Source organism: Caloenas nicobarica, chromosome 5 (genome assembly GCF_036013445.1).
Source record: "Caloenas nicobarica isolate bCalNic1 chromosome 5, bCalNic1.hap1, whole genome shotgun sequence".
Classification (NCBI taxonomy): Eukaryota; Metazoa; Chordata; class Aves; order Columbiformes; family Columbidae; genus Caloenas; species Caloenas nicobarica.
Window position 1 is genome coordinate 58,461,112 of NC_088249.1, and position 16,147 is coordinate 58,477,258.

Here is a 16,147-nt window from a genome sequence, read left to right on the forward strand (position 1 = left end):
TTCTTGCTTCTTGAGCATTTCTTAACCAAAGGCCAACTGATACATTACTCCTTGGTGAGTGTTTGGGTTTATTATTCTGTCTGACAAGATAGATACCAATAGCAGTTTGTTGTGTTTCTTAATTTGCCGTGTCTTGATGAAGTTTGCTTTTGTGAGCTCCCTGGAAAGGTACACTGACTTACCTATGGATGGGATGTGACCAAGCTGAATTCCAGCTGGTCTGGTTGTTGCATCCACTTCTGAACTCACCAGATCAGAGTAGGGGGGAAGGTGGAAAGGGGAAACTAAGCAAGTTACCCTCCACAGAAGAGGGTGAAGGAATTGTTTAAGAACACAATACAAACACGGCCCTTGGAAGTAATACTAGTGCCTGGTATTAGCTGACTTTTTGTTCTCTACTGTATATATATAATTTCACTCCGTCTAACCTAAAAACTGCATTTGCATAATGAATTTTATTAAATAAAAGTTACACTGTTGAACTATTTAATTATACTTTGGCGGACTTGCATGTATTTTTGAATCCTTATTTCCTAATAACTTTCAAGGAGATGGAGTTTGCCAAGTTCTCTGTTTAATTATTTCACCTATGTTTATGTGGGGAGTTTTCTTTTTAATCCAATTTCCTCCCTCTTTCTCTCTTCTTTCCTTCTTTCCCCTCTGTTGCAGAACACATCCTCAGGCAGTCAGACTTAGGCAGTTATCCAAATCTATTTTAAAACAAAACTTTAAATCAAAGCTTCTTGCAGCTATAGGGCGAGGGTCACATGTACTTTCCCTGGGTCGGCAGGAAAACTTGTGATGGCATTGCAGACCCATCTCTCTTTCCTCTCCCAGTAAATATATGCATGATATAGAGCTATAAAAATGTTTATTTTTCAGGAGAAATCGAGCTTACCTTGTCTCTTATTGGACCAGTTGAGGGAACTTTGACTCAGTAAAGAGAGGGAAGGTGGGCATATCTTATGTAAGAGCCTTAATTTTTTTCCTAATTAACAGCAAAAACTTAGCAAAGCATGTTTAGATTTTGCAGTGTTGACAGGAAGCTTCATTATTACCGTAATAATATCACCTGATATCAGGGGCAGAGGAATGCAGAACCTGAAATGCCATTCAGAGATGGGAGAAATCGTGGCATTTTGCAGATACTGATATAAAAAGCTTTTGTAAGCGCTTGTTCATTTTTCATACCTTCCGTCAGTTTTCCATACTGAACCCACAGTAAGCCTGTAGTGATGTAGAAAGGTAGATACTTCGAACAAAGCTGGGAGTAGAAATAAATATTAGCACATTTGAACCTACATTTGTAGCTGAAAACATGCTAGTATTTTTATTTTTCCCCTACTGTTTCTATGGTAGTTATATGTTTTTCAGCTGCTTTTGAGTCACTTTGCTGTACTGCTGGCTGTGAAAGTGAGAGAACAGCTTCTGCAGATGAAAGGCCAGCAATGATAGCACTGGAATTTGACCTCAGACGTTTATCAGAATGACGCTATCTGTCAGACGATATGGCATTCTTATTTTTCCGACCACTTTTGGCATGGAATCAGGACAGTTCAAGATGGGGGCATATATTGCCATGCCATGCATATACCCATAAATGGCATATTAAGACGCTCAAATGAAGTTAGCTTAGTTAGTATAAAACAGGTTTCATTTCAAAAGCCTTCTCTTGTGTGTATATATTTAACATGCGCCTCTGTCACTTCCAATTTGTTTTAAAAGTCTGCTTGAAAGAAATCACTGGGATTAGAGAAAGACTGGTTATTCACTCTGGGGAAAAAAAAAAAAAAAAGAAGAAAGAAATATCAAATGAGGATAATTTTCTTGTTATGGATCATGGGTGTTCTTCCACTTAATAGACCATGGTCTCATAAATTGTGATTATTCCTTCCCGCCTCAGATTTGGGGAGTACCTGAAACAATAACAGAAAATAAGATGCTATCCTAAAGATAGATTTTGAGTAAATGATGTTACTTGGGTGTAATCTCCATAGCTTCCTTTTCCTTACCTGCAAGTGAAAATAATGGAAACAAATGTTTGGTGTATGGACGATGGGGGTGAAAGCTGGGACTAGATGTCAATTCCGTCCTCAGCCAGACTTGCACTGTGAGCATTTGTTTCCTTAAGCCACAACATCCACAGCTGCAAAAAGGTACAACTCAAGAGCCCTCAAAACAAAAAAACTGTCCTTTGTAATGCAAAATACTATTGTTTCCATGGTACTATTTCTAAGGTGCTACAGACTTAAGATTTATTTGCAGATTGTGTTGCTCACGAGATTCCAATGGGTCAGGTTTGGTTTGGGTTCTTGTTGGTGCATACGGATTAGGACAACACATGCAGGTGACGATGTCTTTAAGCTACATGGCTGAAATGCCAGAAATTTGGTGCTTTTACATCTGGACAAAACGAAATACTTCTACTGCTCTTCCTTTACTGTGGAGTGTGGAAGAAATTCTGGGCTTGTTTCCATGATGACTCATGCAGACAGCAGTTATGTAGTAGTTAATGTTTTAGGATGAAATTCCATCCTTAGTTTTTGATAATCCTTCTGCTCTTAAAAGGAGACCTGAGGTTGCTTGTGCTCTGTATTCCAGTTCCATCTCTAATTTTTTTGCAGACCAAAGAAGAGCAGCAGAAGAGTTATCCATGTTACAAATCTCAGTCATAAGTCTGTTTGTTTGCTTTTGAAATATAATATTGTGGTAGAGTAATTACAGAAATAGAAAGCATGTCAGAGCGAATGAATGAGCAAAATATTCTTGCTGAACAAGTGTCTTAGTGCTTCCAATGACAAGGTGAACGATTTCTAAGAAATTCCTGATCTAGAATAAAAAGTATCAGTTTAAACAGTATTTTGACTCATCACTCAAGTTTTGCGCATGCTCATAATTTTCTCACTAGTTTTGAATCTTGTGTTAGGGAAGTGTCTGGGCTGATTGGCTGAGTCATTTTCTGGTGATTAAGTGGTATGTCTGAACAGGAAACATACTGCAAAAGGCTTAAGGGGGTTTATAAATAGAAAATGTTCTGAGAGAAAATCGTTACTCAGAAAGCAAATTCTATTCATACCTGACTGCATAGATGTTGTCTGTTGTACAAGACCACTGTTTTTAAAGGAAAATCTTATTTATTTAAAAAAAAAAACAACAAGAAAACCCCCAAAACTTTAATTACTTAATACTCTTTCTTTACATCTTTTTCCTACTCAGATGAAGTGTAGGGACGATAATAATTTTTAAACAAAATAAACAGCCTTGATAGCTGCCCTCTTGTTTTTAAGGCCTATGCTTTTGATTCTAAGAACACATATTTTTTTAAACTTTCCCTTGTTAAACTGTCAAAATCCTGATTTATTATATACTCCCCCTGTGCTTTCTTCTGTGATACAGCATGTATATGTCATATGTACCATATATGGAGGGAGCAAGGATTGGAACACAGAAGCTGGGAGTTCCTGTGTTAATACAGCTTTTGCCATTGTTAAATTAGTGAGTTGTCTTAGCCAAGTTTTCCTATAATTTCCCTAGTTTTTCCTAGACTGTGATTTGTCTTCAGTTTGCTCTTCTGGAAGGGTAGGATAACAGCTACTCCCCCATTTCAAAAGGGTATTTTAATACAGGCTGGATACAAAGCATGATAGGATACTGTATGATTCTCTCGAAGTCAATGAGTTTGTCCACAAAACCAGAAAGGGCGTCTTTTTTTCCCTTCTCCAGTTAGCAGCAACCTTAGGATCCCTATCTGGTCAAATTACAATGTATCTCACTGACAAACTGGTCATTTTGCTGAAAAGAGCGGTTCCGTCATTGTTTAAAGAGGAGCTATGTTGTTAACACAGGAAAAAACAATATTGTGGACAAGTAATGGAACTAAAATGAAACTTTCCTAATTTATAGCCGGATCCAAAGCTAACCAAAGCCAATGGGAGTCTTTCCACTGACTTCATTAAACTTTGCGTATTTGTCCACAGAAGTGCTAGTGACATGGCCCAGCCAGGCCCTGGGAGATGCTCCAAGCCCTTGTTCTCAGCTGACCTTCTTTGGCCAGGACACAGAGCTGCTGGGGTGAAAATGGTGTTACGTACAGTACCAAGGGCAGGCCAAACGAAAACCTGAAACAAAAAAGTGCTGTAGGAAAACCCTCCGTAAAAAAGAAAAAGCAAAATATAAATAACACTAAATGATAGCGGTATTATGGGTTCTTTTGCCTCCAGGAAAGCGCCTCCACATTTATAAATAATGACATGCAGACATTAGTTTAGTTGAAGATGCTTATTGATGCTTTGTAGACTAATGTTTCAAGCACAACAGAAGGCAAGAGTGGGCAAGTTTCCAGCATCTGGGTATATTGTGAAATAAAAAAGTACATATAAGCTTTCTCTCCATGAGTGTGCAGTGAAATGTACTTGTTGGCCAAAAAATCCTGCTACTGTACACTAAAAAAAAAATCCTACTTTATCACTGCCTGGAGTAAATGATAAGAGAAGTGGCAGGGCTCATGAAGGAAACCAGCCATTTAGTTAAATTTATTAAAGACGAAAGTCAGCTTAAATGTAGAACTCTTTTGAACAAGGAAGTTTTGTCTATAAAGCTTCCCAGTAAACCATTCTCTGAAATGATCTGTTAGATAGCAACTATATTTTATTGGAATTTAATATGAATTATCCATGTATATCTAAACTTTTGTTTACTGTCTGACAACAAATATTTGGCTGTGTGCGTAAAAGTCTAAGGCCAGGCAGTGATCTCCACATCACCAGGAAGTATTTCACTACTGTAAATAAACCATTTGAATCCTGTGATTTCAAACTGACTTTTTTTAATACTGAGAAACCTTTTAGTCTTTAGCTTATACATTGTTAAACAGTATGTTGGTCAGTGGGCGATGCCAGATGCATATCCTGAAAGAGCAACATGATTACTGCTCATTAAGAAATTGCAAGGATACAATATAGCTAAAATAAGCACTTCACATGCAGAAGGAAATACTTTCAAATCAGAAAGGTTGAATGGCAAAAGACGACTTTTCGGTTGTGCTGAGTTTCACAGGTCACTCTCATGTCTGAATTTTAAATAACCCACGAAGGGCACTTGAAATAAACGCCAGTTCTGCGAACAACATGGAGCAATCATAGAACAAGCTGACGGACTAAGTTTCTGCTCAACAGGATTTCCTCTGGGAATGTGGCAGTTGTGAGATGTCTTTATTTCAGCTGTTGTGAAATGCACTTGTGCCCAGGCTTTTTTTTTTTTTTTCTCCCCAAGTGCTGCTGTTACCATTCCAGAGGGTTCAAACTGGTTTTACTCTCAGTGTGTTCAGGCTCCTCCTTCACCAACTGAAATCTGATATTTCAAACTCTGCGTATGCACGAGCAGGAAGGGTGGAAGGATGCCAGCTGTCCTGTTGACAAATTTGCAGATGCACAGGACTTTTTTTTTTTTTTAATTAAAGAATACCTTTTCTTCTGTGCTGGCACTGAGTCTGGAAAGCTATTGGCAGATGGTGCAACTCTGAAAAGGTCTCTCTATAAGCTATGCTTGTTTGTTTAAAGTTGCTAACGTGACATGTTTAAATACTAAATTGTGGGAGTTCATAAAAATATTTTACAGGTTGTCAAGAACAATATTACTTGTGCTGCAATCCAGTGAGATCGCATGAGCTAAGAAAACCCAAGCAACAGAAAGGAGGAGGCTGTTCGACAAGCCCTGGTGTTACCCTGGGAGCTGGTGGCAATGGATGAGGTGGCACCTCTCTGTCAAGAGCTGAGCTCATAGCCAAGTGGTGGTAGGAACTGTGGAGCTGCAGAGCCTGACGTCTTGGGGGGAGGCAGCAATGGGGGCTGAATTACCTGTGACATCTTTGAAATCTCCAAAGTTCACGGCAGGGAGAATGACCGTGCTTTTTGTTCCACATATGGTCTCAATGTGTCGAGTGCGCGCTGTAAAACTTGTTTTGCTGTGCCAGGTGGGCTGTAGCACTTGTCTCTCCTCTCATAAGCAGTGCTGAAGAGTTTTGTGTACCCTGAGCCACTTTGAATTCGGCAGATGAGTTTCGGTAGCACCGGTGTCTGTGCGTGGCCTGCGTCCGTACGGCAATGCTGAGCTCCTCCGGGAGCCGAGGCATCACGTAAGGCTGAGCTCTTCCCTGTGGGTTTATGGAAAACTGACAGTGCTGGAAGGGGGCCAGTTTAACTGGGAAAACTGAAGTTGGCTAAGCCTGAACAAGTTAATTATCACATCAGGTTAAAGAAGTAAATGGCTTTAGGCCCCATTTAAGAAACCAGGGATGAAAGGGTAGAAACAGATATAAGCTGCTTTTTTTTCCTGTGATCAGATAAGAAAGAAAAACCTTCAGTGCTGCTGTAGCTGGATATAAAATAAAATAGAAAAACGAACCAAACTGAAGTTGCAGTTAAAAAGCAATTAAACTTTCAAGAACATATTCCTGAGTAGCAGTTTGAGAACATTGTTGTAATTTTTACCCAGAAAGAAGGAAGTCTGGTCTTTTGAGGATAATTTTTTAAGGTAGTGGTGATTAGAGACCTATAACTCGTAACTTTATAACACCAACTTTAGGAAAAACTCTCTTTTGTGTCTGTACTGTGGGCATGCTATCAAAGCAAGAATATCCTTAGCTTTAGCAGTTGTGTTGCCGTGGTGAGGACTGCAGAATCCTTGCTTTTAAGAGATATCTCAGGCTGGTTTTTTTGTTTGTTTTTGCATTTGACTGAGGTCAGAAGAAAAGTTGGTTATTGATTTAAATGAGCATAGGATTGACTCCTGTGAGAGGCAGGAAGCTGGATGAAATTATCTTTCTTACCAATAAGCGTAGTAATGAAAAATGTCAATATTCATATTTCATTGAGTATAACCACTTAGCTCCTGACCCATGACAACAACTGAGTATCTTTGAACAAAGTTTACATAAGCAAATATCAGACTGAAATGCAAACCTACAGGTAAACCAAATTTTTATATGCATCAGTACTTTTATATATTGCCATAACATGCACAACCTATAGCTCCTTAGGCATTCCACTCTTATTGACAGCATCCTTCGGAAATCTGTATCAACATTATTTTGAGGAAAGAGTTAATGTGAAAGTAAGAATGACTGTGACGGTAATTGACATTTCCTACAGAATCCAGAACATGGAAAGGAACTTTAGAAGTTGTAATTATACATTGGCCAGAGTCCTAATTATGGCATGGCAGTAAAATTCACATTTCTTCTTCTTTGCTCAGACCAGGAGTTTGCATTTTGGTTGCATTGTAGTAGTCTTCAAGTGCATCATGGCTAAGTTTCATGTTTTTATATAAATGCTGATTGTAAATGGCATTAAACGTGCATAACTCTTGTTTCTTAGCAACCTTATTTTTTTAAACAGAGGGGGGTTGAATACATAGAATGTATTTATTTTATGCTGTCAAGACAGATAATAATGTATAACAGACAAAACTGATACCCAGCAGTTGCTGATTGTTTTCTATTATCTCCATAGAGCAAGTTAGAAATATTTGTGTTAGATGATTTTTTTAAAAAGACTACAACTTCTTCCTAGCCATTCCTCCCTGGCCAAGCATGAGAAGCGAGGTCATCCCTTCTCTAATACAGCGTAATGCAGCACAGTAAATGATCGGTTACTGGAGTCTCCCGAAGTAAACTCTGGAATTGCCAAAGAAAGTTCCTCCTTCCCCGAGAATAAGAAGAAAGAGAACTAGCATTCAACTTCTAACATGGGTTTGCTCACACTTATGGAGTCGTGGTCATTAAAGAAACAATTACAATAGCACAGACTGACTAGAAGTGTTTAACTTAAAAATGAAGAATGAGAATCTGTGAAACTGGAAGCGTGGCAATTAGAAGTGCTGTGGTTTCATCCTTGAGCTAGGCAAGTATGTCTGAGTGTGCAGCTGTCTAAGAAACAGTCATTTCCCTAGAATATCACCAGAGACTATCTCTGCACTCAGATTTACCACGATGGTCTTCACCGGTTCAAACTGTCTGTCTTTCTTCCAATAATGACACTCAGGGAAGTCTTTGTTCAGTAACACCCTCCAAACATAAATAACATTTAATTAAATAAAGTCTTTGCTAAGATATAATATGCTAACATCAAAGCATCTGGAAAGTGATCTTTGTCTCTGACAGGTTTCCCACAGACAAGAAATAATCTCAGGTTCTTGCTGACAACACAGGCAGAATGGTTAATTTGTGTTAAGCACATATTTACAGGAGATTCCCTTTATTCGCTGACGGTCACATTCTAGGAATTATTTTCATGCAGGTGCGTGCTAAGTACACAAGTCTTCCATGTCATTTGGTTGTGTTTTGGGTTTTTTTTCAGAAAATTTCCCCAACATCTCTATCACAGATCACTACGTTTTTCTCCTGATATCATCTGAAGCAACCTAGTCAGCTATTTTGCAATGTGACATCCTTTAAGCAGCTGACAGTTACCGGCTCATGCAGATGTTTTAGCGCCCTAACAAAGCAGAATCTATTTACCAGCTGTGTGCAGCCTGGAATAATTTGGCTTGAAAGACCGTGTGTTAACTTAAATTTCTTTAGCACTTTAGCTGACATTTAAGTTTCATTTTGCTCTGCGAAGTCTTAATCTGAAATCAAGGCTGACTGAACTCCGTACATTTTCAAGGAAGGTGTTAGCACAGCAGTGCAGGAAGGAAATCTTATCAGCTTCGTTGAGCTTGGTCGGTTAGTTTTACAGAGTCGTTTGTCAGCAGAATCCAAAGCAGCAAAGCTGCAAGTATGAGCTGGGAAAATGAGGCCTGATCCAAAGCCTATTGGAATCCATGCAAAACAATGTTTAATTACTTGGTCCTTTTCTCTCTGAAGTCAGTGAGATGTTGACATTTATTTCAACAGGAGAAGTATTAACAGCTCTGTGCCTTTGATATTCTTTCATATGAGTTTCTCACAGTAGTGAGTCCTGCAAATCAAAGCAGAATCAAAACTGTATCTGAGCACACAAACCCAAATATCAGACATGAAAATATAAATTATCTGTGGAATAAAGCCCTTGGCACATGGAGGACTCAACATTAATAAAATGAAGACTTTTAGTGCAATAATTATTATATTCCTTAGGGAAAATATCCATATATATGCCTGCAGAAGACTAAATCTTTTAACAGCTGACTGAAAGACTGACTTCAACAAGGACAGGAAAAAAGCGCAACTGTTTATAATAATGATTTATTCTACCTTTCATAATGTCCACCTTATTTGATTATCTGCCAAATCTTCTCAAAATTCAAACATACCTTACAAAATGATATGTGCTTCAAGAGAAGTTTCAAACTTCTTAAGGTTCTGGTTGTTGCTTTTCAGAATTCAAAAAGTATTTCCATGATTCGTAATTACAACATCACCGAATCTGACAGTACATGAAGCAAAATGACACTGAGATGTGACTCTGTTGTAGGAATAAATACAGGATTATAATTTTATGCCATACTGAGAATTATTCTAGAGAGTGTGAGGCTCATCTGCCTTCAACAAATGAATTTTTGGATTCGTAAGGTGAAAATTTTGAAGGGGCTGGTGCCGGCTAGTTGGGTAGTCTCTGTATAGGATTGCAGTCAGCAAAGTGTCCTAGGAAATACATCAGTTAACATTGAATGAAACTGGGAGCAAGAGATCATCCTGTGCTTGGCTTTGATGTATTATTAGAAATTTCACATCAGTAAAATCCTTTTTAGCTTCAGGGAGGTTTAACCAGCATTGACATGTGAGCCAAAGAGTGAAATTTCCCAGATTAGTGTCAGTAACCTGCATCAGACAAAGTCTATCTCCCTTTTTTTTCAAAATATCAGAGAAAATCTTGACATGTGGGGAAACCAAACAAATAACAACAAACCAAAAAAGCCCCCCCAAACCCAAACAACAGAATATTTGTGTTGAAGGAAGAACAACTAATGTTACCAGCCTGGGGGTGTGTTACTGGCCAGGTGTGCTGTCAGATAGTTTGCTAGAGGTTGGCCTCTTAAAACATAGAGGCAACCCAGGGCAAATAGAAATCCTGGCAGTTCTGTGCTGCGGTGGGAGAGCTCTATTGCTGGTACTGCAGCAGTGAGGCTATGAGAAAATGCTAATATGAGGAATGTAGGGTGATGAAGGGCCCATCTCCAGACTTCCCTGACAAATGAACTTATAGTCATCTATGGGAAGAGGGCTAGGTGTGTTTTTTAATTAAGAAACAAGGATCCTGTGGAATAGTTTAAATATTCATTATTTACCAGTGAAGCAAAGTGTTTTGAACTGTTCCTCAATAGACATGTATAAATCTGTTAATGTGTTTAGAAACTTGAACAGAAATCTTGCTTAGAAGGTGTCTCACACTAGAATAGTTCCACTATGTGCCAAGAGTATTATCTGTTACATTCAGGATCGGGTAGGAAGGGCTATTTCCTGCACATGTGGTAAGAAAATCCAGCTATTCCAGGCCCCAGGAAAATTATATGCTCCCACATAAAGAATTCAGCTTCCTTTCCTTAGATCTATTTTCTTTTCCTCAATCTATAAAGCAAAAATCCTTTAAAAGAACCACTCTAGTGGCTTTATATGTTCATTTAAAGCAAAGACATTACTGAAGGAAGAGAATATGAAAATTTGCATTTAACTACTGATTCTCACCAGAGATGACTATGATAACAAACTTCAAACCAAGAGCAGGAAAATACCTATGCTACCTGTAATGGCCTTTGTGGAGTGTAGTAGAATGTCAAGGTGTTACTCTCATATGAGGGTTTCACCCTCATAAGCCCCCATGAGGTAAGGAAGTCTTGTTACCTTCACTCTATAGGTCACAAACTGGTATACAACCATGTATGTGCGACTTCTCAAAGTCATAAAGGAGATGAACAGAGGAGGAGGGAATTGAGGATGGTCTCCTGAGACCCATAACAACCAGATTGTCTCTTTTGTATAACAAAGTTCAGTTGACTTTGAATAAATCCACAATTAATCAAAAAAGACCAGACGGGTTGTTTAAATATCACAAGAAGAGATTTTATTGTCTTGGCTATGTAGATAGTATTACATTTACAAGAATTTGAATAGATAGGCTTGCACTTGTCAGGAAAGGGGGTGCTTTACATAATCAGCCACTGTGAGGGGATGAACATCCCACAGTGGAGTTAGCAGGCATGGCTTTATACTAATTGATAAGGTTGGATTGTTTTTCATAAGGGCTATTCTTATTCTTTTTTTTCCCTATCCTTTCCACGGGGTAGAAGAGACTAGGACCAAACAAAAAAAGTTCACAAAGCAGCTGCACTGTTAAAAATAATGGGTTGGGAAGTTGGTGTCACTAGAAGGGGAGGCTGCGCAGCACCCAGGGAAGTCGCTGTTTCCCTTCATGGTTGTGTTTCCCACGCTTCACAGAAGGGAGGGTGGGCTGGGGTAGCCACAGAGCCACATCTATCTATTTGTGCTTCTTGATTAGTGTTTATTAATCTAATCTTTACTGAAGTGTGCTCGTCTTAGCCCAGAGTGATTAAACTGTATCTTAGTTATGTTTTCCTTTAGAGAGAGGTGTGACTATGAATAAAGAATTTCTTAATTCTGGTTATGTAACATCAACTGAAATGTAATTTTTAAAGATGGTTATGATAATAGTTAAGATTAGTGAATGTGAGCTAAACATTCATCTTTTGGCCATTTCAAAGCTCAAATATTTAAGGACAATCAGTAAATGTACTCGTTATAGTTATTAGAACAGACCTGGTGGTTTTCATACAGCCCCTGACATGGATCCCTTTTACAGAGAGCGCACAGAAATTTTGGAAGGACTTGCGAGGAAAGGGTTATCTTTTTATGGACTAATTAACTTTTTCTGAGAGGAGTGGAGGGGAGAGGACAGCTGGTAAAGGTGAAAAGATACATGGGAGGCTGTAAGCATCTTTCCTAAAGAAGGAAGTTTTGGAATATTTCCCAGGAGGGGTTAAATTCTTTTTGAATTTGTATTTTCTGGGTTCTTTGTAGAGGAATCTTGCTCTCATGTGGCTCTCAATGCTGGACCGAAACTAGGAAGACTTTGTACAAATCATATAGATATTATTTCTTTCATACACACATCCCCCTTTGCTAAGTACAGATGACTTTTGCTGGGAGTTTGCCAATAGCATTTTTTCCTTCCTTGTTCTTGCCTTCCTGAAGGCTGCTAAAGAAGATGTAGTCTTTTAGATAGCAGGAAAACAGGATGCACCATTATTTCGATATTCTAGCTTTTATCACTTTGAGGGAAAAGTACATTTAATCTCCCAAAGATAAATAAGCATATAAACACACTGCAATTCATAAGTTAATGATTGAGCAGGACTTAGTTTCAGCTAGAAGACAATTTTCAACCCAAATAACAGGTATTTTCCACAAAAAAATGCCTACCTTGTGGTCAACAAATTAGAGAGTTAGCTAAATGCTTGGCTCGTTAGACATTGTGTTACATTCAGCTGTGCATAGATAACTAGGGCCACATTTGCACTTGTTTTCTCTCGCCATTTTCCAAAGCAGCTTTAAATTTGGCTCAGAACCGGCAAGTGTGCAAAAGGTCAGATAGCTCGTGTCATGGCAGACTGGGGTCATGCTGCAGCCTTCTTCAAGGTTATTTAAGGTATAGCATCTGTGTGGCATAAGTAAAAATATTTATGAATGTTTTAAGTTACCTAAAAGTAGGCCTGCTGAGCTTTTTATCAAACCTTTAGGGTAGTGGATAGCAGCTTTAGCTGTGGATTATTTTACTCTCCCTCTTGCAGCAGTTCATGTGAATCTAATTGTTGTTATTGCTCTTTCTCTTTTCATAAAATTTCACTTCTAGCGTTATTAAGATGTTATTGTCGATAAAAGTGAAGGAGCTGGAGTGCAAGTGCTGTTAGTTACATTACCTATCAACCTCGAACTACCTTTCCAGTAGTTTTCCATTTGCTTGCTGACCTAAATCTTCTTAAATCTCTTAAATATATGACAACCTTTAAGCTTCCTCAAATACAGAACCTACACAGACGAAAGGAGCCGTTTCCGAGTTCTCCCTTTCGCGCTCTGCCGGATGCGCTGACATATACGCACACACCCCCTCCCTACTTCTCCAATTTACAGGTGGCATCTCCGCCGCCCCGACGGTGTCTCCGTGGGGAGCGGCAGCGGGGACGCCGCTCGGGGCCCGACCCGACCCAGCAGGTGAGCTCCTGCCTCCCGCCGGGGGTGCGGGACCGCGGGTCCGGTCCCGAAAAGCTACGAGAGAGCGTGGGGTGGGGGGAAACCCCACGATTCGCGGCGGCGGGGGAACGCACCTTGCTCGCAGCGCAAGGGCGCTGTGCGGCGGCCGGCTCGGGCTTGGGGCGGCCGGCCCGCCCGCCTCGGCCCGCCCCGGTACTGGGGCCCCGCCCCGAGCCGCGCCAGCCGCGGGCAGCATGTGGAGCGGCGCCGCCGCCACCGCTGGGTCCGCGGGCCGGGGGGCGCTGCGGCGGGCGCAGCAGGTGCGGCGGGAGCGGGACTCGGGGCGGGGGGCGGCGGCCGGGGCCGGAGGGTCCCGCCGCGGGTGGGGGCACCGGGAGCCGGGCGGTCCCGCCGCGGGTGGCGGCGCTCGGGGCCGCGCTGTGCCGGGCAGGGCTGAGCGGCCGGTGCCGGCGGGACGTGCGGCGCTTGCTGGGCTGTGCCGGGCGGGTTGGGGGGTTTTGCCGGCCGTGGTGGTTTCCCAGCTGAGGGCTGAACCTGCGCGTTTGCGGTACCGAGGGGTAACTCTGCGCGCTCGGTTTCCTGCTGTGTCGGAGCGCGACGCTGGAGAAGTAAAAATAATCTTTAGTTTCGTAAGTACCCTGCGATTAAAATAGTAAAATGCCTTACAACAGGAGGCTATTAGTTTGGACGCGTCTTAATGAGTGTGTTAATCAGCATAACATCCTTCTCTGCTCACCTTTTGGGCTAATTGAATATGGCATCTGTTGGGTTTTTCTTTGTGCTTTGAAGTATGTGTTAACCTGTGATAGTAATTGTCTTGTCATGTTCACTACGTTTTTTAACGTGTAAATTCAGCATGTGACTTGAATTCAGATAGTTGGCTGTGGGTTGGCTTGAGGACTGATGATTGTAGATTTATTTGCCTCTAGGCTTGTAGGGTTGAGCCAGTATCAAAAAGTTTTGAGTTCTCAAGCTTATCGGAAAAGATCTGGAGGTCTCTTGACTTTAAAAACTGTTTACAATTGGCAACCTTGTTGGTACTTTGAGCCAAAATGCCATCTGAGCGTGGAAACCAAACTGCGTTCTTCTGTCTAAAGATGATCCCTGCAGGTCAAAACCGAGGTGTGTTGGCATGGCCAGGAAACTTCAAATGAGTGCGGACTTTTTTTTTTTTTCCCTTTGCCTTAAAGACTCTAAATTTTATAATAGGTGGAACAGTGCAGTCTGGTGCTGGCAGGCCCAGCCGGGTTGTACTCTGCCCCCTCTTTGACTCTGCTGTTGGTTTTGAGGAAGTTCTTAATCTCTCGGTGACTCAGTGTCCTAATCTTTAAAATGGCTTAATAAGACTTGTCACGCTTGCCTCCCAGGGATATTAACATCTAATTGATGTTCATGAAATGCCTTGATCTGGGAGAAAAGAGGGCATCTTGCTTCCCTCATTTCACCACTCTATGTTGGTTGCTAATTATATTACATGGGTGGTAAAGAGATTAGCCAATGACCAAACTGGAGTTTGTATCTGCCGTCATTTACACAAGCACTCTAAATATGTGTATGTCCATGTGTGCTTAGTTTGAAGTATCTGGGTATTTGTTTAGATACAGTGGGGTTTATGCTTTCTGGAGGATAGATGTGAAAAATGTGCTTCTAAAATAATGTACTGAAGCATCAGCAAACTTTTGCTCCTAATTCTAGAGATATTACACAGTTTTTTTTCTCTGTATTATGAGGTCAGTAAACATTTTAAGAATTGGAACTACATTGACTGGACACATCCTTGATGTTAGTCTTACTCAGACTAAATCTTGTGTTCAGTCTCAATTTTTGTCATGTTTCACTTCTTTAGAAACTGGAAAACAATTCTCTGCTTGAAAACGCAAGCCACATTTAAAATCCAAGTGCTTTACTTATCCTTATAACCATTTTCTTTGCTGCCCAAAGCAGTAATTAGCCACTTCCCTGAGCTGAATCTTGCCCCACCTCCTGCTTATGGCTGTGGGCTCCCCCTGCGGCAGACAGCAGAGCCTGCGGTGGCAGCAGCGCAGGGCCGGGGCGACGGGGTCACGTACTCCAGAAGACACCAGTATTCCAGAAATGGGCTGGTGCGAATGGACACACCTACTTCCAGCACAGGTGTAATGGTCTTTTTCAGCTAAAGCCCTGGGTTGGGAAATTCTCAGTCCTTCTCCTCCACCTTGGTTTCTCCGTACCACAGGGCTGGGAAGCTGCATCAGGACTGGGCTGACCAGCCAGGTACCAGCACGTTCAACTCGTGTTTTTATTTGGTTCTCCTTTTCGAGATTATTTCTGCAAAACATTTATTATCCCCCACAGACCTGTCAAGTTAATACCTGACAAATTAAGTTTTTAACATGCTGCTTGACATTGGTTAGTGCTGTTCTTTTCATAGTACTAGAAAAAGATACTGGAGATGCAGCTTATACTGTGTAGTGGAGAAATGAAGTTCCGATGGAAAATTGAAGGATGCTGCATTCAAATTTCTCTTGCTATGTGGCCTGCAGAAAATGAGATGACTTTTCCTGCTCTATCAGTAAAACTAAGTGAATTCTTAGCAAACCAGTAAACTATACAGAAATGAGAAGTGTCTCTGAAACTCTGAATTTCTTTCTTTTTACTGTTGTTCTTAGTTGTCTTAGTACTACCCTAAAGATGCACAGCAATAAAATATCCCTGATATTGGGGTGGTGGTTGCACTGCTGTTCATGAGTTCAGGTTTCCTTCAGTTTTGTCTAGAATCTTGAAGTAAGTATGATCTGAAAAGGTTTTTTTTTTTTCCAAAGATATTCTGAAGCAGAGGTTGGGTTTGTTGTTTTTTTTTTTTTCTTTTTGTCTGGTGTCCATGTCTCATTCCTTGTGGAGATAAGAGTGACTACTTTTTGGCTGGAGATGTTCTTTAACTGTAAGAAACCATGAAACAAGAGA

The 16,147-nt window shown here is 40.7% G+C and overlaps 1 protein-coding gene across 3 annotated transcripts in view; it reads left to right on the forward strand.

Annotated features, from left to right (window-relative positions):
• The first annotated feature begins 13,418 nt into the window (after positions 1-13,418).
• Positions 13,419-16,147, forward strand: part of MICAL2 (microtubule associated monooxygenase, calponin and LIM domain containing 2) — a 131,200-nt gene continuing 128,471 nt past the window's right edge. For all 3 annotated transcript variants that reach the window (XM_065635408.1, XM_065635410.1, XM_065635409.1), the window contains exon 1: positions 13,419-13,503. The gene's annotated coding sequence lies outside the window, so the exon portion shown is untranslated. The remainder of the gene's footprint in view (positions 13,504-16,147) is intronic.